Consider the following 27,285-nt stretch of genomic DNA (forward strand, 5'->3'; position numbering starts at 1 on the left):
GTAATCAGGTTTTGCGATTGTGATGCAACATAATGGTCACAATAAAATAACTATACAAGAAACTTTTCTGAAAGGACATTAATCCATTTTGAGGCTTAGGTCTTAGCATCTGGAAGTCTTCGGTATTAAAAATATCTTAACCATCATAGGCTTATGGATTAAAATAGCAAAGAGGATTACTTTCCTATTTCCCATTTGGAACCCTAGAGAAAACTTCACAAAATGGGAGAGATCTAAATGATGCAAAGGGGTTGGAAATCGCAGGACAGAAAATCCTCCAAGTTTGTTAACATTCCTCATTCTATATACACCCTACTCTTCCCCCTCCATGACTGTCACTACCCTTCTGTTTTGTTTTTATAGGACGTGGGATGGAATTCTGAAATTATTGTCAGCCCCACTTCAAATCCACACCCCCTCCAAAAAAATACATGAGAGAGAGCTTATAGTATTGATGCAGTGAGTTACCTGAAGGTCTGTACAAGTTTGCGTGGAGCTGAGAACAGAATGTTATCTTTTTTTTTTTTTTTAATTTTTAAATTTCTTTTTTTTTAATTTTTATTATTATTATTATTATTATTATTATTATACTTTAGGTTTTATGGTACATGTGCCCAATGTGCAGGTAAGTTACATATGTATACATGTGCCATGCTGGTGCGCTGCACCCACCAACTCGTCATCTAGCATTAGGTATATCTCCCAATGCTATCCCTCCCCCGTCCCCCCACCCCACAACAGCCCCCGAAGTGTGATGTTCCCCTTCCTGTGTCCATGTGTTCTCATTGTTCAATTCCCACCTATGAGTGAGAATATACGGTGTTTGGTTTTTTGTTCTTGCGATAGTTTACTGAGAATGATGATTTCCAGTTTCATCCATGTCCCTACAAAGGACATGAACTCATCATTTTTTATGGCTGCATAGTTTTCCATGGTGTATATGTGCCACATTTTCTTAATCCAGTCTATCATTGTTGGACATTTGGGTTGGTTCCAAGTCTTTGCTATTGTGAATAATGCCGCAATAAACATACGTGTGCATGTGTCTTTATAGCAGCATGATTTATAGGCCTTTGGGTATATACCCAGTAATGGGATGGCTGGGTCGAATGGAAGTTCTAGTTCTAGATCCCTGAGGAATCGCCACACTGACTTCCACAAGGGTTGAACTAGTTTACAGTCCCACCAACAGTGTAAAAGTGTTCCTATTTCTCCACATCCTCTCCAGCACCTGTTGTTTCCTGACTTTTTAATGATTGCCATTCTAACTGGTGTGAGATGGTATCTCATTGTGGTTTTGATTTGCATTTCTCTGATGGCCAGTGATGGTGAGCATTTTTTCATGTGTTTTTTGGCTGCATAAATGTCTTCTTTTGAGAAGTGTCTGTTCATGTCCTTCGCCCACTTTTTGATGGGGTTGTTTGTTTTTTTCTTGTAAATTTGTTGGAGTTCATTATAGATTCTGGATATTAGCCCTTTGTCAGATGAGTAGGTAGTGAAAATTTTCTCCCATTTTGTAGGTTGCCTGTTCACTCTGATGGTAGTTTCCTTTGCTGTGCAGAAGCTCTTTAGTTTAATTAGATCCCATTTGTCAATTTTGGCTTTTGTTGCCATTGCTTTTGGTGTTTTAGACATGAAGTCCTTGCCCATGCCTATGTCCTGAATGGTAATGCCTAGGTTTTCTTCTAGGGTTTTTATAGTTTTAGGTCTAACATTTAAGTCTTTAATCCATCTTGAATTGATTTTTGTATAAGGTGTAAGGAAGGGATCCAGTTTCAGCTTTCTACATATGGCTAGCCAGTTTTCCCAGCACCATTTATTAAATAGGGAATACTTTCCCCATTTCTTGTTTTTGTCAGGTTTGTCAAAGATCAGATAGTTGTAGATATGTGGCATTATTTCTGATGGCTCTGTTCTGTTCCATTGATCTATATCTCTGTTTTGGTACCAGTACCATGCTGTTTTGGTTACTGTAGCCTTGTAGTATAGTTTGAAGTCAGGTAGCGTGATGCCTCCAGCTTTGTTCTTTTGGCTTAGGATTGACTTGGCGATGCGGGCTCTTTTTTGGTTCCATATGAACTTTAAAGTAGTTTGTTCCAATTCTGTGAAGAAAGTCATTGGTAGCTTGATGGGGATGGCATTGAATCTGTAAATTACCTTGGGAAGGATGGCCATTTTCATGATATTGATTCTTCCTACCCATGAGCATGGAATGTTCTTCCATTTGTTTGTATCCTCTTTTATTACCTTGAGCAGTGGTTTGTAGTTCTCCTTGAAGAGGTCCTTCACATCCCTTGTAAGTTGGATTCCTAGGTATTTCATTCTCTTTGAAGCAATTGTGAATGGGAGTTCACTCATGATTTGGCTCTCTGTTTGTCTGTTATTGATGTATAAGAATGCCTGTGATTTTTGTACACTGATTTTGTATCCTGAGACTTTGCTGAAGTTGCTTATCAGCTTAAGGAGATTTTGGGCTGAGACAATGAGGTTTTCTAGATATACTATCATGTCATCTGCAAACAGGGACAATTTGACTTCCTCTTTTCCTAATTGAATACCCTTTATTTCCTTCTCCTGCCTAATTGCCCTGGCCAGAACTTCCAACACTATGTTGAATAGAAGTGGTGAGAGAGGGCATCCCTGTCTTGTGCCAGTTTTCAAAGGGAATGCTTCCAGTTTTTGCCCATTCAGTATGATATTGGCTGTGGGTTTGTCATAAATAGCTCTTATTATTTTGAGATATGTCCCATCAATACCTAATTTATTGAGAGTTTTTAGCATGAAGGGTTGTTGAATTTTGTCAAAGGCCTTTTCTGCATCTATTGAGATAATCATGTGGTTTTTGTCTTTGGTTCTGTTTATATGCTGGATTACATTTATTGATTTGCGTATATTGAACCAGCCTTGCATCCCAGGGATGAAGCCCACTTGATCATGGTGGATAAGCTTTTTGATGTGCTGCTGGATTCTGTTTGCCAGTATTTTATTGAGGATTTTTGCATCAATGTTCATCAAGGATATTGGTCTAAAATTCTCTTTTTTTGTTTTGTCTCTGCCAGGCTTTGGTATCAGGATGATGCTGACCTCATAAAATGAGTTAGGGAGGATCCCCTCTTTTTCTATTGATTGGAATAGTTTCAGAAGGAATGGTACCAGCTCCTCCTTGTACCTCTGGTAGAATTCGGCTGTGAACCCATCTGGTCCTGGACTTTTTTTGGTTGGTAAGCTATCGATTATTGCCACAATTTCAGCTCCTGTTATTGGTCTATTCAGAGATTCAACTTCTTCCTGGTTTAGTCTTGGGAGGGTGTATGTGTTGAGGAATTTATCCATTTCTTCTAGATTTTCTAGTTGATTTGCGTAGAGGTGTTTGTAATATTCTCTGATGGTAGTTTGTATTTCTGTGGGATCGGTGGTGATATCCCCTTTATCATTTTTTATTGCATCTCTATTTGATTCTTCTCTCTTTTTTTCTTTATTAATCTTGCTAGCGGTCTATCAATTTTGTTGATCCTTTCAAAAAACCAGCTCCTGGATTCATTTATTTTTTGAAGGGTTTTTTGTGCCTCTATTTCCTTCAGATCTGCTCTGATTTTAGTTATTTCTTGCCTTCTGCTAGCTTTTGAATGTGTTTGCTCTTGCTTTTCTAGTTCTTTTAATTGTGATGTTAGGGTGTCAATTTTGGATCTTTCCTGCTTTCTCTTGTGGGCATTTAGTGCTATAAATTTCCCTCTACACACTGCTGTGAATGCATCCCAGAGATTCTGGTATGTTGTGTCTTGGTTCTCGTTGGTTTCAAAGAACATCTTTATTTCTGCCTTCATTTCGTTATGTACCCAGTAGTCATTCAGGAGCAGGTTGTTCAGTTTCCATGTAGTTGAGTGGTTTTGAGTGAGATTCTTAATCCTGAGTTCTAGCTTGATTGCACTGTGATCTGAGAGATAGTTTGTTATAATTTCTGTTCTTTTACATTTATTGAGGAGAGCTTTACTTCCAAGTATATGGTCAATTTTGGAATAGGTGTGGTGTGGTGCTGAAAAAAATGTATATTCTGTTGATTTGGGGTGGAGAGTTCTGTAGATGTCTAGTAGGTCTTCTTGGTGCAGAGCTGAGTTCAATTCCTGGGTATCCTTGTTGACTTTCTGTCTCGTTGATCTGTCTAATGTTGACAGTGGGGTGTTAAAGTCTCCCATTATTAATGTGTGGGAGTCTAAGTCTCTTTGTAGGTCACTCAGGACTTGCTTTACGAATCTGGGTGCTCCTGTATTGGGTGCATATATATTTAGGATAGTTAGCTCTTCTTGTTGAATTAATCCCTTTACCATTATGTAATGGCCTTCTTTGTCTCTTTTGATCTTTGTTGGTTTAAAGTCTGTTTTATCAGAGACTAGGATTGCAACCCCTGCCTTTTTTTCTTTTCCATTTGCTTGGTAGATCTTCCTCCATCCTTTTATTTTGAGCCTATGTGTGTCTCTGCACATGAGATGGGTTTCCTGAATACAGCACACTGATGGGTCTTGAGTCTTTATCCAATTTGCCAGCCTGTGTCTTTTAATTGGAGCATTTAGTCCATTTACATTTAAAGTTAATATTGTTATGTGTGAATTTGATCCTGTCATTATGATGTTAGCTGGTTATTTTGCTCGTTAGTTGATGCAGTCTCTTCCTAGTCTCGATGGTCTTTACATTTCGGTATGATTTTGCAGTGGCTGGTACTAGTTGTGCCTTTCCATGTTTAGTGCTTCCTTCAGGAGCTCTTTTAGGGCAGGCCTGGTGGTGACAAAATCTCTCAGCATTTGCTTGTCTGTAAAGTATTTTATTTCTCCTTCACTTATGAAGCTTAGTTTGGCAGGATATGAAATTCTGGGTTGAAGATTCTTTTCTTTAAGAATGTTGAATATTGGCCCCCACTCTCTTCTGGCTTGTAGGGTTTCTGCTGAGAGATCCGCTGTTAGTCTGATGGGCTTCCCTTAGATGGTAACCTGACCTTTCTCTCTGGCTGCCCTTAACATTTTTTCCTTCATTTCAACTTTGGTGAATCTGACAATTATGTGTCTTGGAGTTGCTCTTCTCGAGGAGTATCTTTGTGGCGTTCTCTGTATTTCCTGAATCTGAATGTTGGCCTGCCTTGCTAGATTGGGGAAGTTCTCCTGGATAATATCCTGCAGAGTGTTTTCCAACTTGTTTCCATTTTCCCCATCACTTTCAGGTACACCAATCAGACGTAGATTTGGTCTTTTCACATAGTCCCAAATTTCTTGGAGGCTTTGCTCGTTTCTTTTTATTCTTTTTTCTCTAAACTTCCCTTCTCGCTTCATTTCATTCATTTCATCTTCCAGGGCCGATACCCTTTCTTCCATTTGATCGCATCGGCTCCTGAGGCTTCTGCATTCTTCACGTAGTTCTTGAGCCTTGGTTTTCAGCTCCATCAGCTCCTTTAAGCACTTCTCTGTATTTGTTATTCTAGTTATACATTCTTCCAAATTTTTTTCAAAGTTTTCAACTTCTTTGCCTTTGGTTTGAATATCCTCCCGTAGCTCGGAGTAATTTGATCCTCTGAAGCCTTCTTCTCTCAGCTCGTCAAAGTCATTCTCCGTCCAGCTTTGTTCCGTTGCTGGAGAGGAACTGCGTTCCTTTGGAGGAGGAGAGGTACTCTGCTTTTTAGAGTTTCCAGTTTTTCTGCTCTGTTTTTTCCCCATCTTTGTGGTTTTATCTACTTTTGGTCTTTGATGATGGTGATGTACAGATGGGTTTTTGGTGTGGATGTCCTTTCTTTTTGTTAGTTTTCCTTCTAACAGACAGGACCCTCAGCTGCAGGTCTGTTGGAGTACCTGGCCGGCCGTGTGAGGTGTCAGTCTGCCCCTGCTGGGGGGTGACTCCCAGTTAGGCTGCTCGGGGGTCAGGGGTCAGGGACCCAATTGAGGAGGCAGTCTGCCCGTTCTGAGATCTCCAGCTGCGTGCTGGGAAAACCACTGCTCTCCTCACAGCTGTCAGACAGGGACATTTAAGTCTGCAGAGGTTACTGCTGTCTTTTTGTTTGTCTGTGTCCTGCCCCCAGAGGTGGAGCCTACAGAGGCAGGCAGGCCTCCTTGAGCTGTGGTGGGCTCCACCCAGTTCAAGCTTCCAGGCTGCTTTGTTTACCTAAGCGAGCCTGGGCAATGGCGGGCGCCCCTCCCCCAGCCTCGCTGCAGACTTGGTGTTTGATCTCAGACTGCTGTGCTAGCAATCAGCGAGACTCTGTGGGCGTAGGACCCTCTGAGCCAGGTGTGGGCTATACTCTCCTGGCGCACAGTTTCCTAAGCCCATCGGAAAAGCACAGTATTCGGGTGGGAGTGGCCCGATTTTCCAGGTGCCGTCTGTCACCCCTGGAAAGGGAACCCCCTGACCCCTTGCGCTTCCCGAGTGAGGCAATGCCTCGCCCCTGCTTAGGCTGGTGCACGGTGCACTCACCCACTGACCTGCGCCCACTGTCTGGCACTCCCTAGTGAGATGAACACGGTACCTCAGATGGAAATGCAGAAATCACCCGTCTTCTGCGTCGCTCGCGCTGGGAGCTGTAGACCGGAGCTGTTCCTATTCGGCCATCTTGGCTCCTCCCCAGAATGTTATCTTAAAAGGAGATTCTTTGGGAGGCCGAGGCTGGCGGATCACGAGGTCAGGAAATCAAGACCATCCTGGCTAGCACGGTGAAACCCCGTCTTTACTAAAAATACAAAAAAATTAGCCAGGTGTAGCGGCGGGCGCCTGTGGTCTCAGCTGCTCGGGAGGCTGAGGCAGGAAAATGGCGTGAACCCGGGAGGTGGAGCTTGCAATGAGCGGAGATCACGCCACTGCACTCCAGCCTGGGACACAGAGCAAGACTCTGTCTCAAAAAAAAAAAAAAAGGAGATTCTGTGCCAGCAGGGGAAGATACTTTGGGTACTCCAGCAGTAGATGCAGTAAGGATAGAGACAAAGCACAGAGAAAAATGTTAATGAACTAGAGTGTACCTTTGGATAAAGGGAGCATTCAAAAATTCTGGAAGACCAAGTATTTACCACTTAATAGACATAATCTAGTTCTTGTTTATACGACATGTATTTACTGATCACCTGGTATGTGCCAAATATTGGTCTAGACTCTGGGGATGCAGCAAATAATTTTAAAAAGAGACAAAAGGAGAGACTGAGTAAATCTGTGAGTTACTGAGATAAATCAGAAGTGATTGTTAATTTACATGAATTTCACTAGGTATGATGCTTGTTTTCTGGATACTGAGTGTGAATGGTAAATTATGAGAAAGTTAAACAGTTATGGAGAAAAATAGTTAATTTCTACATATTTGAGTTAATGCTCCAAAACTGAAACCAATGCCAAGAATAAATGGTATTTTTGATCTCTGATGAATATTTTTATATTAGCATGTTTATGAAGATATTTGGTTTGGAAAGTAACTCAAGAAAAACAGCATGAATTTTCAGAATAAGAGAATATTGCTTAATAACAGAACATATCATTTGATATAACTATCCTTATTTATTTATGTGTTTATTTTCTTTGCTGTAATGGAAAAAAAAAATTAGCAACTTAATTCAGGAAAGTACTGAGTATTTGTTTCTTTCTTGTTATCCGTGAATGATAGTCTGAAATATCAAAAGTGGTAATTATATGCAAAATAATATGACATAACTTTATAAACATTTAAAATGCATTAAAGTCCATTAAAATTATGCTTTGGTTTCTGAAAGTACAAAATGTCTTTCCTAGAAATACTTGTATGTTGGACCTGGCAGAACTACAATTCTTTCACATTTTAAATAAGAACAATGTAAAACAAGGCTGCAGCTGTCTCAGAGAAACCCTCAATCAATTGTTTTTCTGCTTTTCCAGACTCTCATTTATGTAACTGAAACAGATATTGCCAACAGAGCAACTCCAAGAAAACATTACAAACCATTAAACAATAAAGGTTTCTGACCTGTTATTTTCTTCCACTAAGGGGAATATAAGGATTGAGAATAAACTGAAGAAGTCAAATAGCCAGATTCATTCAAAACAGAGCATGAAAAAAAATCAGAGCAAATTGCAACATAAAGCTATATCTCCAGCAGCTTCAGATCAACAAATACATAAACTTTTCATACAGTAACCTAAACAGTGGATTCACTAAGGCATAAATAGATAATCTAGGACTTGTTTATTCAACGTGTATTTACTGATCACTTGTATGTGCAAAGTATTGATCTAGATTCTGGGGATGCAGCAAATAATTTTTTAAAAGAGACAAATTTTACTCTTTTGGATGTGACAAGATGGTATTTTCTTTCTTCATTTTTTTCCTTTCATTCATTTATTCAACAAATACGTAATGAAGACCATTGATGAGGTGATAGTATGACGGTTCCTAAATCTACTTTGATGAATAGAGAGGTTGGTTTTCTGCCCTTATAATGCTGCAAGCATAGTGCATTTGCATGCTTCTAGAGTTGTAAAAAATAAGTGACTTGACTTTCCTTTCTAAAAATATTTATCTAAACTTTGAATTCATAATTCTAAAATATGGGAAGTAAATTTAATTAATGGATCTAAAGTCTTTACTTGTGAAAGTACCATGGGTGTTGCGAAGTTGAAATTCTATTAGTCTCCACTCTTTAGCAACCCTTTGATATATCCAACATTTTAACATCTGTTTTAAACTAATTATCTCTATTGAACTGTTACTGACTCTAGGTGCAAAAATGATTGCGGGTTTTGCCATTACTTTTAATGGCAAAGCCAAGAAAACAATATTATTTGTATTTAAATCATACATTACAATTTTTGTTTTTAAAGTTGTAAGAGGCATATTCATAGTCATCATAGTACAAATTCCTGCTTTGTGGACAGTGAAGGTATTTCATTATGATGCAATATGATTTTGTATTTAAAGTTTTAAGGGGCACATTCATAGTTAATATAGTTTAAATCCCTGCTTTGTGGACAGTGAAGGTATTTCTGTTGATGAGATCTCTCTGGCTCAACTATCCACTTAATTACATCCAGCTGGGCAGACTCAACTGCCAAGGCACAAAGAAACTCATTTAGTAAGTGAACCCTGGCCGAGATAGAAAAAGAACTTCTTGGTTCTCATTTTCCCCACCCTATGCATGAATAGTTGACCAACGTCTATATAGAGTCTTCAAAATTATTGCAGCTATCATTTCACAAATTGCTCTTTTCCTGACAGCAAAGACTCATTCAGTTTTCTGAAATTTTGAAGAGACTCTTTATGGGAATACAAATGATGGTTGTCAGAGAAAAAAATAGCGTGCTTTTTCATCAATCTGACTCAATAGAAAATGAAGTCTACCGTAAAATTGTGCTTTTGTCATTCAAGGTCAAGAAACAGTTAAGTAACATCACTCAAAGGATTCTGAAGCGAGTCATCCCTATCCTTGTTCCAGAATCTATGAGATTGCTTCCTCCTTTTTATGCCCTTTACCAAGGGAGAGTAAAGCAATTTTATAAGAGGGAGATTTTATTGCATAATAGAAGAAAAAATATTTTTATGCCAGAGTGTTTCTATCCCTAGTGTGGTCCCCATGTTTCATTTACCTTCTACTCCACTTGATTTTACTCTGTACTTTCTTTCACTATGCTCTGTGCTCTGGAACCCTGGCTTTCATATTCTATATGGGTTATTGTATCCTCTGGCTTCTGGTTAGATACAGCTGTGGGAGTGAAAATTAGGGCATTAGCAGAAGAAGCCATGGAGGGTGGGTATTCTGTGCTGGCTACATTTAAGATGGGCAAGAGGTAGAGTATCTGGATTTCTCCATGGAAGCCACAGTGCCTTTGGGGAAGTTATCTTTTACTATCATTTTCTCTTCTCAAGTTCAGGCTGAGAAGGACTTTCCCTATATGAGACTGCAGAGCTATCTGAACTGTTAGTATTTCTAGGCTGGAAAGAGCCAAGGAAGCAAAAAATGTAGAAAGGTGTATTAGTCTGTTCTTACATTGCTATAAAGAACTACCTAAGACTGGGTCATTTATAAAGAAAAGAAGTTTAATTGATTCATAGTTCCACAGGCTGTACAGGAGGCATGGCTGGAGAGGCCTCAGGAAACTTACAATCATGGCAGAAGAGTAAAGGAGAAACAAGCATGTCTTCACATGGTGGCAGGAGAGAGAGTGAAGGGCGGAAGTGACATACACTTTTTATGATCAGAATTATAATTCAACATAAGATTTGGGTGGGGACAAAGAGCCAAACAATATCAAAGGGAGATGATTGTCTCTCGCCAGTCTCTCTCAGCTCCAGCAAAGAAGCACTTTGACTCCTCAGTTAGACGGTGCTTTGGAAAAATTATTGAATCTCTTGCACTGTGGGATGCCCTAAAACTCTGTTTCCAGCACCAAGGACACACACAACAGAAAGAGAAGGAACAGAATTTCAATTGCCTTGTAGAGCAAGGTGCAATTTTTGAAAAATAGAAAAAAGTCTGAAAACATTAGTTAAATTATTTTCACTTAACATTTTCACAATTTTTATGTTTCTAGAATATAAGCCCAATGAAAACTTTCTTTTGTTTTCATTTTATTTATTAGTTATTTTTTATTGTGGTAAGGCCACACATGATATCTATCTTCTTAACAAATTTTGAATTGTACAGTACGGTATGTTTACTATAAGCACTATGTTGTAGAGAAGATCTCCAGAATTTGTTCATCTTCCTTAACTGAAACTTTATACCATTTGAAGAGCAACTAGTCATTTCTTTCTCCTCTCATACAGTGTAAGTTGCCATTCTATTTTCTGCTTCTATGAATTTGACTATTTCCATTATCTCATAAAAGGTATCATGCATAAAATACATATCTTCAGAAAAGGTATCATGTAGTTGCCAAGACCAGCTCGGTGGGGGAGACCCTAACCCAGTGGCACTAGAGGAATTAAAGACACACACACAGAAATATAGAGGTGTGAAGTGGGAAATCTGGGGTCTCACAGCCTTCAGAGCTGAGAGCCCCTAACAGAGATTTACCCACATATTTATTAACAGCAAACCAGTCATTAGCATTGTTTCTATAGATATTAAATTAACTAAAAGTATTCCTTATGGGAAATGAAGGGATGGGCCGAATTAAAGGAATAGGTTGGGCTAGTTAACTGCAGCAGGAGCATGTCCTTAAGGCACAGATTGCTCATGCTATTGTTTGTGGCTTAAGAATGCCTTTAAGAGGTTTCCCGCCCTGGGCGGGGCAGGTGTTCTTTGCCCTCATTCCGGTAAACCCACAAACTTCCAGCGTGGGCGTTAGGGCCATTATGAACATGCTACAGTGCTGCAGAGATTGTGTTTATGGCCAGTTTTGGGGCCAGTTTATGGCCAGATTTTGGGGGGCTTGCTCCCAACATACGTATCTGCATAAAAGGTATCATGCAGTATTTGTCCTTCTGTTACTGGCTTATTTCTCTTACCGTAATGTCCCTGATGTACATTCATGTTGTCACAGATCACAGAATTTCTTTCAAGGCTGAATAGTATTCTATTTGATGTATACACCATAATTTCTTTATCCAATTATCAGTCCATAGGCATTTTAATCTTTTCCACAGCTTGACTATTGTAATTAATGCTGAAATGAATACGGAAAAGAAAATATATCTTCAGGATCCTGGTATCAATCTCTTTGAATGTATACCCAGATGTAGGATTGCTGGGTTATATGGTTATTCTATTATTAACGTTTTAAGAGTATTTCATACTACTTTTTGTAGTATCCATACCATTTTACATTTCAACTACAAAAAAAAAAACATTTAATTGCTCCACAAACCCACCAATATTTATTGATTTAGATAATTATTCTAACAATATGAGATGATGTCTTATTGTGAATTGGATTTTTATTTCCCTGGTTATCAGTGATGTTGATCAAAATTCATATAACTGGTGGCCATATGTCTGTCTTATTTGGAGAAATACTGATTTAAGTCTTTGGCCCATTATTTAATTGGGTTACTTATGTGGATTTGGTGGTTATTCTTTGTTTTTATTATGTTTTGCTGTTGAGTTTATAGGGGTCCCTTATATATTTTGGATAATAACCTCTTATCAGATAAATGTTAGGCAATTAGTTTTTCTCATTTTATTGATTGTTTTCTTTGCCATGCAGAAGATTTTTAGTTTGGTGTTATACCACCAGCCTACTTTTACTTTTCTTGCTTGTGTTTTTACTCTCATAGCCAATAAGTCCTTGCTAAGACCAATGCCTGGAAGCTTTTTCCTATGTATTCTTCTAGGAATTTTGCAGTTCAGGTCTTAAGTTGACATCTTTAATCCACTTTGACTTGATTTTTAGGTCATATGTAAGATAAATGTCCACTTTCATTTTTTTCCATGTTGATATCTGCTTTTTCATATGCTATATATTGAAAATACTATTATTTTCCTATTGTGCATTTATGGCATCATTTTCAAAAGTCAGTTGACTGTACATGCATGGATTAATTTCTAGCCTCTTCACTCTGTCCCATTGGTCAATATGTTTGTCTGCATGCTAGTATCATACTGTTTCAGTTCCTGCAACTTTGAAGAATGCTTTGAAATAAGAAAAAGTGTTTGCTTTAGTTTTGTTCTTTATCAAGATTGTTTTCTCCACTCAGCATTTTTATTGTTTCATACTAATTTAAAGTCTCTTTATTCTATTTTTTAAGTAGAGATTTTGAAAGAAACTGCATTAAATCTGTAGGTTACTTTGGGTAGTATGAACATTTTAAAAAATATAATACTTCCAATCTATGAACATGGGATACTTTTTCAATTATTTGTGTATCCTACAATTTCTTTCATCAGTACATTATAGTTTTCCAATTATACATTTTTTATTCCTTGGTTAAATGTATTTCTAAGTGTTTTATTTTTTGATGCTATGGTAAATGGGATTATCTTTTAAAATTTCTTTCAAAACAGTTTGTTGTTAGTGTGTAGAAACAAAATTGATTTTTGTATGTTGATTTCTACCCTGTAAATTTACTGAACACATTTATTAAACTGGCAAGTTTTGCTGGTGGAATCTTCAGAATTTTCTACATACAAGATTATGTCATCTGTAAGCAGAGTTAATTTCACTTATTTCTTCTCAAATTGGGATGTGCTTTGTTTCTTTTTCTTGTCTAATAGCACTAGCTTGGACTTTTTGTACTATGTTTAATAGAAGTACAAGAGTAGACATTCTTGTATCTGATTTTAGAGGAAAAGCTTTCAGGGTTTTTCATCTTTGAATATAATATTAGCCAGAGGCTTTTGAAGGTGGCCTTTATTATTTTGAGGCAATTTCTTTTTATACAACATTTGCTGGAAATTTTTTTAATCATAAAAGGGCGTTACATTTTGTCATTTTTTTCTTTCTGCATCTGTAAAATGACCATGTGATTTTTAGCATTCATTCTGTTAATGCAATGTATCAAATTAACTAATGTTTATATGTTAATGCATATTTGCATCTTGGGGATAAATTCTACTTAGTCATGCTGTATGATTCTTTAAGTGTTCTCTCTCTGGAATTTGGTTGGCTAGTATTCTGACGAATTTTACAACTATACTGATAAAGTTAAGGGAGGAGACCACCCCTCATATTGTCTTATGCTCAATTTCTGCCTCCAAAGAAAAAAGAAGTAAAAACTAAAAGGCAGAAATGAAATCCACAGGCAGACAGCTCGGCGCCACACCCTGGGCCTGGTAGTTAAAGATCGACCCCTGACATAATCAGTTATGTTATCTGTAGATTACAGACATTGCATTGAAAATCACTGTGAAAATCCCTGTCCTGTTCTGTTCTGTTCTAATTACCAGTGCAGGTGCATGCAGCCCCCAGTCATGTACCCCCTGCTTGCTCAATCGATCACGACCTTCTCACATGGACTCCCTTAGAGTTGTAAGTGCTTAAAAGGGACAGGAATTGCTCACTCGGGGAGCTCAGTTTTTGGAGATGTGAGTCTGCTGATGCTCCCAGCTGAGGAAAGCACTTTCCTTCTACAATTTGGTGTCTGATGGGTTCTTGTCTGCAGCTCATCCTGCTACAAGGTGTTTTGACCTACGTTTTCTGATAGTGTCTTTTTCTGGCTTCGGTATCAGAGTAATATTGGCCTCATAGAATGAGTTTGGAGAAGTTCTTTCCTCTTTAATACTTTGGAAGAGTTTGAGAATGATTCTCATTAGTACTTCTTTAAATATTTTATAAAATTCACCATTGAAGTAATCTAGTCCGGAAGTAATTTAGCTTTTTTGTTGGGAGGTTTTTGATTAGTAATTTGGTATTCTTAATAGTTAGTAGTCTCTTCAAATTTTCTATTTCTTCATGATTCATTGTTGGTAGGTTGCATCTTTCATGGAATTTATCTGTTTCTTCTAGGTTACGCCATTGTTGACATATAATTATTCTTAGTAGTTTCTTATAATCAGTTTTATATCTGTGGCACTGGTTGCAATGTCTCTTTCATTTATATTTCCATTTACTCGAATCTTCTCTTTTTTTCTTAGTATAGCTAAAGATTTGACAATTTTGCTTGTCTTTAAAAAGACAACTCAATTTGTTACCTCTTTTTATTGTTTTTCTGTCCTTTTTTTATATTTCTGCTCTAATCTTTGCATTTTTTTTCTTCTACTAATTTGAGCTTAGTTTTCTCTTTTTTAGTCTCTTGGGATGTAAAGTTAGTTTATTTGAAAACTTCTTTTTTTTAAATGTAGGTACTTATTGCCGTAAACTTTTCTCTTAGTGCTGCTTTGATGCATGTTGTAAATATTGTTATGTTGTGTTTTAATTATTGTTTCTGCAAGACATTAGATTATGTTAGATTTTTCTAATGTTGATAAGATATTTTCTAATTTTTAAAAACTTCATGTTTGAACTATTGGTTACAAGTGTGTTGTGTAGTTTTCACAGATTTGTCAATTGTTCAGTTTTTCTTCTGCTCTTGATTTCTAATTTTATTCCACTGTGGTCATAAAAGACACTTGGCATAATTTCAATCTTCTCAAATTTGTTAAGGCTTGTTTTGAGACCTAACATGATCAGTACTGGAGAATATTCTGTGTGTGTTTGAAAATAATGTTCATTCTGCTGCTGTTTTGTAAAATGTCTCCATGTATCTATAAGTTCAATTTTCTCTTTAGTATTGTTCAAATACTTGGTTTTCTCATTAAATTTCTATCCAGATATTTTATCCATTTTGAAAACGAAGTAATGGAATCTTTTACTTTTATTGTATTGCTGTCTACTTCTCACTTCAGTTCTGTCAATGTTTGTATCACATATTTAGGTGTTCTGATATTGGGTAAATATTATTTAAGAATTTTTTATTTTTATGGTGAATTCACTCTTTAATCATTACATAATATTTTTCTTTATTTCTTATGATATTGGTTGACTTAAACTCTGTTTTGTCTAATATAAATATGGCTGCCTCTGTTCTCTTTAGATTACCATTTGCATGGACTAGTTTTTCCATTCCTTCACTTTTAGCCTATGACTGTCCTTAAATCTACACTGAGCTCCTTGTACACAGCATATATTTGGTTCTTGTTTTTTGTTTGTTCGGTGTTTTTAAAATGCATTTAACTATTCTATGCCTTTGAGTTGAGGAGTTTAAAACATTTATGTGTGAAGTAAATATTGATAGAAAAGTACTTAATGTTGCTATTAAATTGTTAATTATTTTCTGTCTGCCTTGTACTTCTGTTCCCTTTCCCTCTCTTGCTATCTTTCTTTGTTTTTAGTTAATTTTCTGCAATAATATAATTTGATTCCTTTCTCATTTTCTTTTGTGTATCTTATCTAAGTTTTTTAAATGATTATCATAGGTTTACACAAAATGTTGTATAGTTATAACTGTATACTTAAGCAGATAATAACAACTTTAATGGCATACAAAACCTTTACACTTTTACACTTCCTACTCTTCATTTTATTGCATTTATGTCACATGTTACATATTCTTATATGTTTTATGCCTTAGCATTTTTTATTTTTATTTTTATACATTAATCATTTAATTTGTATACTAGGATTAAAAGTAATTCACATACTACCTTTATAGTATAACATTTTGTGCTGTCTATATATTTTCTTTATCAGCTTGTTTATGCTTTCATGTGCTTTTATGTTGATGATTAGCATCCTTTTGTTTCACCCTGAGAAACTCATTTGTTCCTTTGTGTGGATCATGTTTCCTTATTACTTTATTTTTATTTACTACTTGTTTTGGTATCTACAGATGATAAGAACAATGGCCTCCTCTCCAAGTCCTCCCAGTGTGGCCTCATATAGGAGAAGGCACTCATCATTAGCCTAGCCAGAGATTCATGGGGTCTTTAAGACCTCTCTGTGTATGCATCCTCTCTGGACTTGTGCATGTACATTTCGAATGTGATTTTCTGTTTTCTTTTTTTAGAAATGTATAATTTCTTGCTTCCTCTGGCATCTATCGGCTGTACCATGTGCCTTCTGGAGCAGCAGCATGCACAAACTCATTTTCCTGTTATCAGTACCCCCCAGGCATCTACAGTGTGTCAGAATCCACCTATGCTCTGAGACAGGTGAGACTGAGTTCATTCCCTCAGGCAACCACCTAAAAAGTTTTAAATTTGACAAATATGTTAGTCATATCTTTCTCTCCCCAGAGATAAGCCAGTCACTGGGAGTCTTCTTCACTCTGTTATGCTGAGCTGGGAGTAGGCCTCTGATGGGTGAGTTTGTACTAGCCTAAACTTTTGCCCTGTTCTTAGCATTCAGGCATCTAGCGTATGATAGTTCCTACCAGTGTTCCCAGAGAGTTGAGACAGAAGCCAGTCCTTGGTGCAGCCCGCTGAAAAATTGGAATGTTGCATGCCAGGTCCGATGCTTTTCCTCCCCTAGCATAAGCTGGGAAGTGAGGTTTCTTCCCAATCATGTGGTACTGTGCTGAGGGACAGGCTGTGAGAGGTAAGTGCACACTTCAAGCTGTTGCTCTTTTCAGTGTTCCCCAGTCATGCAGATTATACCTGATATCATTAGCACTCTGAGACTGGCAAAACAGAAGCCAATTCCTGGGTCAACCCCACAAAATTTGGAATGTTGGTTACATCATCCAAACTCTTTCCCTCTCCAGGGAGAAACTGGAATATGGAGGTTTCTGCAAGCTCGATCTGTGCAGAGCGAGAGAAAGGGACTATGATAAATGAATATATGCTATTAAAAATCACCATCTTTGTTCTCAGCAGCCCCCAACCTGAGATCATCTTCTGTCAGTATCACTTGGTCAGCCTCCAGAAAGTCAGAACATTGGACATATGTTCCACTCTTTTCCTTTTCCTTTTTTTTTTCTCCAGGGAGAAACTTTGATCTGGGGTTTATCTTCACATGGTGAGGTTGTGCAATGGGGAAAGATAACAGTGTGACGGTGCTTCAAATTTTCCTACCAGCTTCTATGCAGCTGGTTTTGTGTGCTACAGTGCAGGAACCTCTCAACTGGTTCTTGGATTTCTCATAAGGAATAGTTTTTCCTTATGTTGTGAAATTAATCTGCCGTCTGGGAAAGCATGGCTTTGTATTTTACCTTCTTGCCGACAGCCTTCTGCAAACTTATTTTTAAGGCCTGTTTGCTCTGCACAAAAATTTGCTAATTTTTAACGTATTTTAATTTACTAAATTTTAATTTAAAAATTTGCTAATTTTTAACATATTTAATTTACTAAAATGTACGTGACTCTTTTGTGACTTAATTTATCTCTTTTTAATAAAAAGGACAAAAGTAAGTAAATAAATGATGATGATAATTACTCTGTGATTATTATAGCAATGTGTTACCTTACTGAGATTTATCTTCAAATATTAGCTGAAGGGACAAAGAAGTGGATGATTAGTCCAGATGTAGTATAAAGCTGCAGGATAAAAAGAAAGTGAAAATGGGAGGAAGACGTAGCAGTGAGGGTAGAACTGAGATGAAGTATCCTGAGTGCAGTGCTTTCGGTAACACATATTTTCTTTGTTTATTTGTTATTATTCCCATACAATCCAACTAGTTCAGTTGTGTTTTTTTTTTTTAAAGATGGATATCTGTGCTTCAGTATTTGGACCAGATAGAATCTTTAAGGTTCAAATTATTTTAATGGTGATTTATGCATGAAAAGACTAAATGTTCTATACTCCATATATGATAAAATATATACTTAATATAAATACATTTCATAAAAATATGCAACAGAATATTCATATGACAAAATTTACAAAAGAAAAACCTGTATTCATATTTTAACATGTATTAAAGTGATTATGATTTACTTAGGCGTTTGTGGATTAACAAAGGAGTACACAAGTAAACTTTCTTTACTATATTTTAGTGTAGGTACAAATAAGCACGGTTTACTTATTTTTATTGTTTAGAAAATGCTTATTCTTTTAGAAATGCTCATTATTTATCTGAGAATTTTTTAAAAATGCTCTGGAAGGCGCATAGGTTTCAGAAAGCACTGGCTTCTCATGCTTTGGTTATCCAAGTTTCTAGGGGAAGTAATTTTTCTGTTGTTAAGTCTTTATACTTATCCATTTTAGTTCACCTTTTCATTAAAATCTCTTGGATTAAACGAAACAGAAAGAAATGTCTTATCTAATGCCATTCTCTGAGTTACATTGCAATAATATGCACACAATAAAGTAGTTTACTTACCAAGACATGAAAACTGCTTTTCAGCTAGAAATACAAATGTTCTCTTTGATTGAGTTTTAATGAAGATAGATATATACATCTGCAAATGTATGTAGAGAAAGAGAGAACGCAGAGTGCAAGTAAATGCATTTATGAGCAAGCAAGATGTGCAGGCTTTCTTTGTCTGATATTGTTGTAACCCATGAGTTTGGATGTAAGTGAAGCATTAGTCTTACAGAGCAGCTTTTCCTACCACTCTATTTTTCTTCTTTTCAGCCTAGTGTCAAGCTTTCAAACCAAGCCCTCTTTTTCAGATTATCTGATCTAACTATATCAGCCTTTTCTCAGCAATGAATATAAATGTTACATTATTTTCTAAAGTGTAATATTTACCACACACATCCAGTTTCTGTTTTTTATTTAGCCAAATATAGCTGTCTTTTGGTCTTTATAGACCTATACATCCATCCCCCGACCATGAATGAATAGGCTTAGATTCAATTTCTTCAACCCAGCAACTTTGCCTGCTCTTCTGTTAATTTAAATTTGAATCCTTGCTTTGAGATTATTGCACAAGCCTGACAATCAAATAAAACATAGTCCTTCTTCTATAAAGTGCTATTTTCTTACACATGTCCAAACACAAACACCCACAAACCCTTATACATGCATGTATTCCACCAAATTATATCATATTAGAGTTATCTTTCTTTAGCACAAAGTGTCTCCCAAAATATGACTACCAAAATTATTAAGTCTTTTATAAGATGAATAAAATCAGACAGTTTAATATTTAGAGCTGATGCCTTTAATCTTTAGCATTTTGTAATTTTTTTCCCTTGACAATCTAATTTCTTCCCCACAGTTCACCAAGGCTGTAAACTGTAAGTGAAGTAGAAAGGTATGACAATCATATTACAAAATATTGAAAAGGTTAAAGTAGTAAAGCACCTTTCCCAGGATATATGAGACATTAAGATTTTGGTATTTTATATTAGTGAAGAGATTACATTGAAAAAGGTAAATGGCACAACAAAAAGTCATTATTTTTAAACAGAAAGTTCATGAGGATTCTATATGATAATCTTTCTTTTGGTCTCGAATCTTAAATAATATTTTTATAATAATTTTAACTTAATTTACTTTAAGTACAGCTAGAATTTATGTATGCATATATGTTTATAAGTTAAATATATATATATATTTATCTCACACTTTAATGTAGTGTCTAGACTCACGGTAATATAGTATATTGTCAATACAATATTCTTTATATTAAAATAAGATTTTTGGTATCTTTGGGGGTTACATTCTGTATGATAGAACCCTAACTGGTTTTATTGTTAAGAGTTCAAAGAGCTTTTTAGCTGTGACAGTCCTTCCTGGATATTTGTGTTGAAGTTTGATCTCACTTACGTTTCGCCGTAGCCATATTCTCTTGCCCTAAGATCCAGATTATTACAGCAGAGGTTAGTCAATGCTCTCAAGACTTCTAACCCTGAGGACTTAATGAACGTGACAGTCTAAACACAGGAACTTGTCTAATTGATTATTTCCCAAGATGACAGTGAATGCAATTTAAGGACAAACTTTTATGGCAAGTTGCCACTGAGATTTACATTCATTCATTCAAAAGCGTTACTTTAACATCTACTCTCTGCTGGGGCATTGCTCCAGACAAGCAATTCTCAAAGTGTGAACCATGTTACAATACAAGGGTCCTAGAGATTAAAAAAAATCATAATAATATTATGATATCTGATTTTTTCACTTTCCATATCTCAAGAGTATAAAGTCTTCCAGTGAAGTCTTCCAGGAGCTAAATGATATATCAAAAGATTGTATATAAAAACAGTTATGAGAATCCAGCTGCCTTCTAGGAAGTTGGACATTAAAGAGATGCACAAAAATATAATGTAAAGCCACTACTTCTCAATAAACATTTTTGTTTGGGAAAGTGTAATTTTTTAAATAAGTTATTTTTGCTATCATGTGTAATTATAGTTAATTAATAACTGGAATAGAATAACTAAGTTTAAATATTGCTAAGTTTGAATTCCTAATACCATAAATTTTGACAGCTATACACAAAAATGACATGTGGATTCATTAATAATATTTAAGGGTATAAAGGTGTCCTGACACCAAAAGATTTGTGAGCTGCTGTTCTAGGTTCTAGAATCTTAATGCTAATCAGTTTTCTTCTCCTGTTCTCATGAATCCATTATGGAAGTAGTATAGACTATTTTAGAATGATCCTTAGCTATATTACTGTTATTTCCTATTTCAAGTTTTGAGAAAAACTTGTTTTCAACTCTCAAGCAGTTTATGCCCATTCCTGGAAAAAAAAGAACATCTGGGAAAAATCTCAATTAGTGTTGTTTTGTCCTAGTTCTCTTATTCCAGTTTTTCCTTAGAGATACAAACGAAAGACCCCTAATTATAGATTTTAAAGTTTTCCTTATCCTCTTTCATTTAGCTACTAGGTGATTATACTGTGTAAAAACTTAGCTCCACCTTTGCACAGTGGAAGTATCGTAGCTGATGAGGTTTATCTGAGGCGCGAGTATTGCTAATTCAAAACTTTTCCCAATACCCGGCCATGACGACTTGAAATATGGTCGACATTGGCAATTTTCGACAGTCTCTACAGAGAATGAACCATCTTTGTTTAAAAAAACGAAAACAAACAAACAAAACTTAGCTCCATGTGAAGGACTTTACATCTAACTTTGTGTTGAATGTACGGTCACTTAATTTTACAAACCTCCTCTGTTTAACTTGCCCAGCTGTGTAATTAACGATGGTGCAATACGCAGTTCTAAGATCCTTACAAGTCTAAGCCGTGTGATTAACGGTGGTTCAATAGGCAGTTCTAAGACCCTTACAAGTCAAATTACAAGTCTTCAGACCCTTACAAGTCTAAGACATTTACACTTCTAAGACCCTTACAAGTCTAATTATTTTGCGTTTTTTGTTTCATATTTACTGCCCCACAAGACAATATATATCCACATTGTAATATACAAATTATATAATTCCAGGCCGCCCACGGTTTTTTTTTTTTTTTTTTTTTTTTGCCATTGCGTTTTCTGGCCCTACCACTGATTTGTACATAAGCCTTTTTCCTCACAAATATTTTCTCATTCGGGCATCAAGAGAAACCATTTTCCACAGACTTTGGAGAGAGACCTTTGTTGGAAGCCCAGCTCCATCATGAATTACTTATTTGATCTCTGGCATGTTATCAGCATTTCTAGATCACTAGTTTTTCATCAATGGAATGAAAATAATTACAATACCTCTCTTATAAATTTGTCATTAGAACAATATGGATTAAAGCATGAAACGATTTTGTAAACATGCTAGCACAATGAAAATTTTCAAGAAATCCTTGTTGTTATGATTTTTTTGTTTATTGTTAAGCCACCAAACCTGATTACTTTCATTTCTGTCCATGAGTGTCTCTGTATTCTGAAATCTTTCAGTCTAAAATATGCATTAATGTTTTCTTTGCAAACTTGTATACAAGTTACTTGTGAAACAGAGCAGGCTAAGGCTGATTGGTGTTGGAATTTTTTAAACGAATACTATCATTTGTTATATGGATTTTTAAATTTCAGATATTAGCTGTGCTCTTTAAGCTGACATGAAAATAATAATTTGGTTTTTTTTTTAAGATGAAAGCTGAAATTTGGAATCAAGATGCTTTTAAGTAAAGAAAAAGGGACATGCAGCCAATCAAATCAAATCACACATGAGATTATAATTATGAAATAATTTCATGTGAAAATCCTAATTCCAATTTTGTCATGGATGAAGATATCTATTGCTAATATGAAATTCACTTAAAATATAAATTATTATCAGAGCTAACTAATCTAAACCTAGAAAAAGTACAAAAGCATCAAAATGAAAACAGATTTGAATGTTTGCTTTATTGATAATTATCCCATTAATCACTTCCAAACTTCAGTGTTTTAAAAATAAAAATCAGCCTCATGTATTTAGTTTTTTGTTTGCTTGTTTGTTTAAAAGTAAGCTCAGCTGGACAAGAAAGTAATTTTAGCAGGAAGAGCCTTTGACTAAGAAGTAGTCCACCTGTCCTTGAATTTTAGACCTCATATGTTCCAAAGTTATTTCAATAAATTTTAAAATCTATGCAACAGGAAAGTAACAATATGCTCTATTGTATGGGTTAAGTCTCACAAATAATGCACTTGCATGTATATGAGTTCTTTCACTTATTCAGTTCTTTTCTTAAAATATGATCTCCTCAGAGAAGACTTAATGACCAACTGTCATTAATAGCTGCTTTCACTCTCTTCATCTTACTCTGATTTATTTTTTCCACAACAATTTTAACTCCTGAAAAATTGTATTTCTTAATTTGTTCATTGTTTATTATCTGTCTCCACTAGATTGTAAGCTCAGCGAAAGCAAGCGTTTGTTTCTGTACTCTGCTATACATATTTCCAGCTTCTAAAAGCAGTCCTGGTATATAATAGGTTCCTAATAAATATTTGTCCAATGAATAGATCAATGAATGTATTTAGAAGTAGAATTTCATTAAACATTTTTAGAAGCATTTAATATGTTTTAGATGATATCTTAAGATATAATTTTATTATTATATTAACTCAACTTTGCAAGAGTGCACAAATAAATGACCGTAATGAATACATGTACATTTTTTAAAAAACTGGGTAGTCTGGTTTAATGGATGTGAACATAAACTTATTTCAGAGCTTATTCATATTTAAGTGTCTTCCTTATAAAATACAATGAATTATGAAAAGTACAGGTCTATCATATTTTAAAATATTTAAGAAAAATTTAAAAAGTTGTCTAATTCATCCATTTTTTTGAAATGTATGTTTTAAAATCTCCAAATAAGCACCCATTTAACTAAGTAAATATGAGTGCTAGTCATTACTGGTCAGTTACATTTTTTCCACCTTGAAAATTGTACTCAAAGTTTGAAAATAGACTAAATAACTGCAAAACTTTAAAATATATGTGTATTTGCTACAAGTCTACCAAATGAAATCAAGAATTACAACTGCTTTTAAATAATCATCTACCATTTAAAATGTCATATTTTCATTTATTTAAATTCTAAGATTTGTTTTTCTTGAGTTATAACAACACCCCCATTTATTATTTCACAGTTTCTATCGATCAGAAGTCAGGCAGAGTGTAGCTGCTTCTCTGTTCAGGGTATTACAAGGCTAAAACCAAGGATTAAGCCAGATTGCATTCTCATCTGGAGTATAGGAGCCATTTTTAAAGTTGAAAACGTATTGATACCTAAATAATCTTTCTGTGCTACTTGTTATTTGACACTTTTTTAGTATCAAATATTTGATACACCTTACACCTTTCAGGCATAAGGTGATATTTTAATGACTTATCTAACTCTCCTGAAATTTATTCAAGTTTTTTCTCTGTTCTGTGTCCTATAACTTTCCATCACTTGATTTTTCATCCTATTGCCAAATACTACACTCAACTTAAAAAGTTTTGACTGCAAATGTTTCTGTGTTTTTAATTTCTAGAATTATAATAGCTATCTCATTTGTCACAATATATTTAATATTTGAAAAAATGATTTTTGAGTTATAAAGTACTTTTAAAACTTTGAAGTATTTGACATTTTAAAATAGAAAGATGTTTATCATGAGAATCATTAACTATTTGGGTTTTAATAATCCTCTAAGCACTATCTACACAAAAAATTCTTTTTTAAAAAAGTTCAACAGGATTTCTGGGAAGAGGTGGTGTATGGTTACATAAATAAGTTATCTAGTGGTGATTTCTGAGATTTGGGTGCACCCATCACCCGAGAAATGCACACTGTCTCCAATTAGTAGTCTTTTATCCCTCACTTCCCTCCCACCCTTTCCCCCGAATCCACAAAGTCCACTGTATCATTCTTATGCCTTTGAATCCTCATAGCTCAGCTCCCACTTATGAATGAGAATATACAATCTTTGGTTTTCCATTCCTGAATTACTTCACTTAGAATAATGGTCTCCAATTCCAGCCAGATTGCTTTGAATGCCATTATTTTGTTCCTTTTTAAAGCTGAGTAGTATTCCATTATATATATATATAATTATATATAAATATAATTTAAATTATAAATTGTATATATTATAATATATTAAATATATATTTATATTTCTATATAATTATATAGAAATATAAAAATAAATTATATATTTATATATAAATATATTTATATTTTTAGAGCTGAGTAGTATTTATATATATAAATTTTTATAGCTGAGTAGTATTTATATATAAATTTATTTACGTTTCTATAGCTGAGTAGTATTCCATTATATATATTTATATATTTAAATATATTTAAATATATAAATATATATTTATTCAATATATTTATATATTTGATATATAATATATGTTATATATTATATATTAATATATTTATTATATATTATATATTAATATATTTATTATATAATATATATTATATATTTAATATAACATATTATATATTTAATTTAACATATATATTTAATATATTATATATTTATATTTATATTTATAAATATATAAATATAATATTTAATATAATAATATAAAATATATATGAAATATATTATTATTTAAATATATTTAATACATATTTAAATATATATGTTCATATATAAAATATATATTAATATATTATATATAAATTTTATATATAAAAATATATATTAATATAATATACATTATATATTATATAATATATTATATAATATATAACATATAATATAATATATAATATATAATATACTATATATTATCTAATATATTATATATAATATATAATATAACATATAATATATTATATATAATATATAATAGAACATATAATATATAATATAACATACAATATATAATATATATGATATAATATATAATATATAATATATAATATACTGTATATAATATATAATATATAATATAAAATGTATTATATATAATATATAATATAACATATAATAGATAATATATATTATATATAAAGATATTTATGTTTTTATAGCTAAGTAGTATTCCATTATATATAATATATCTATTATAATATATCTAATATATTATATTATATATAATATATTTAATATTATATATTATATATAATATATTTAATATTATAGATAATATATTTAATATTATATATTATAGATAATATATTTAATATTATATATTATAGATAATATATTTAATATTATATATTATATTATAGATAATATATTTAATATCATATATTATATTATAGATAATATATTTAATATCATATATTATAGATAATATATTTAATATTATATATTATATTATAGATAATATATTTAATATTATAGATAATATATTACATATAACATTATATATATTATAGATAATATATTACATATAATATTATATATATTATAGATAATATATTACATATATTATATATATCATAGATAATATATTACATACAATATTATATATAATATATATACTATAATATTATATGTAATATATACTATATATAATATAATATATAATATATTATCTATAATATATTATATATACTATATATTACATTATATATAATGTATATAATATGTAATATATAGTATATAAACATTTTATATATTATATAAAAATTTTATTTATACATATATAAAATTCCATTTTATATAACATATAAAAATTTTATTTATACATATATTAAATTCCATTTTATATAACACTTGATTGATGGGCATTTGGCTTACTTCCGTACTTTTGCAATTATGAATTGTGCTGCCAGAAATGTGTGTGCAAGTATCTTTTTTGTATAATGACTTCTTTTCCTGTGGGTAGGTACCCAGGAGGGGGATTGCTGAATCAAATGGTAGTTCTACTTTTAGTTCTTTAAGAAATCTACACACTGTTTTTCATAGTGTTTGTACTACTTTACCTTCCCATCAGCAGTGTAAAAGTGCTCCCTTTTCACTACGGCCCCACCAATATCTATTATTTTTTGTTTTTTTTTATTATGGCCATTCTTTCAGGCATAAGGTGATATTGCATTGTTGGTTTCTTTTTCTTTTTCTTTTCTTTTTTTTTTTTTGTTTTCTTAAGACGGAGTTTCGCTCTGACGCCCAGGCTGGAGTGCGGTGGTGAAATCTGGGCTCACTGAAAGCTCCTCCTCCCGGGTTCCCGCCATTCTTCCGCCTCAGCCTCCTGAGTAGCTGGGACTACAGGCGCCCGCCATTGCGCCCAGCTAATTTTTTTGTATTTTTAATAGAGACGGGGTTTCACCGTTTTAGCCAGGATGGTCTCCATCTCCTGACCTTGTGATCCGCCCTCCTCGGCCTCTCAGAGTGCTGGGATTACAGGTGTGAGCCACCGCGCCAGACCTATTGGTTTCTTTTTTTGACACGGAATCTCACTCTGTCACCCAGGGTGGAGTGCAGTGATGCAACGTCTCCCTCCAGGGTTCAAGCAGTTCTCCTGCCTCAGGCTCCTAAGTAGCTGGGATTACAGGTATGGGCCGCCACACCCAGATAATTTTTGTATTTTTAGTAGAGGCGAGATTTCACCATGTTTGCCAGTCTGGTCTCGAACTCCTGACCTCAAAAGATCTATCCATCTCTGCC

General features: G+C 34.1%; 1 non-coding gene across 1 annotated transcript; it reads left to right on the top strand.

The window, feature by feature from the left end:
- Positions 1 to 21,158: 21,158 nt before the first annotated feature.
- On the top strand, positions 21,159 to 21,299 carry LOC112130544 (U4 spliceosomal RNA). The gene has a single exon (XR_002912793.2). It is a non-coding gene; the product is annotated as a U4 spliceosomal RNA (small nuclear RNA).
- The last annotated feature ends 5,986 nt before the right edge of the window (positions 21,300 to 27,285 follow it).

This window comes from Pongo abelii, chromosome 22, assembly GCF_028885655.2.
Source record: "Pongo abelii isolate AG06213 chromosome 22, NHGRI_mPonAbe1-v2.0_pri, whole genome shotgun sequence".
NCBI classification, from domain to species: domain Eukaryota; kingdom Metazoa; phylum Chordata; class Mammalia; order Primates; family Hominidae; genus Pongo; species Pongo abelii.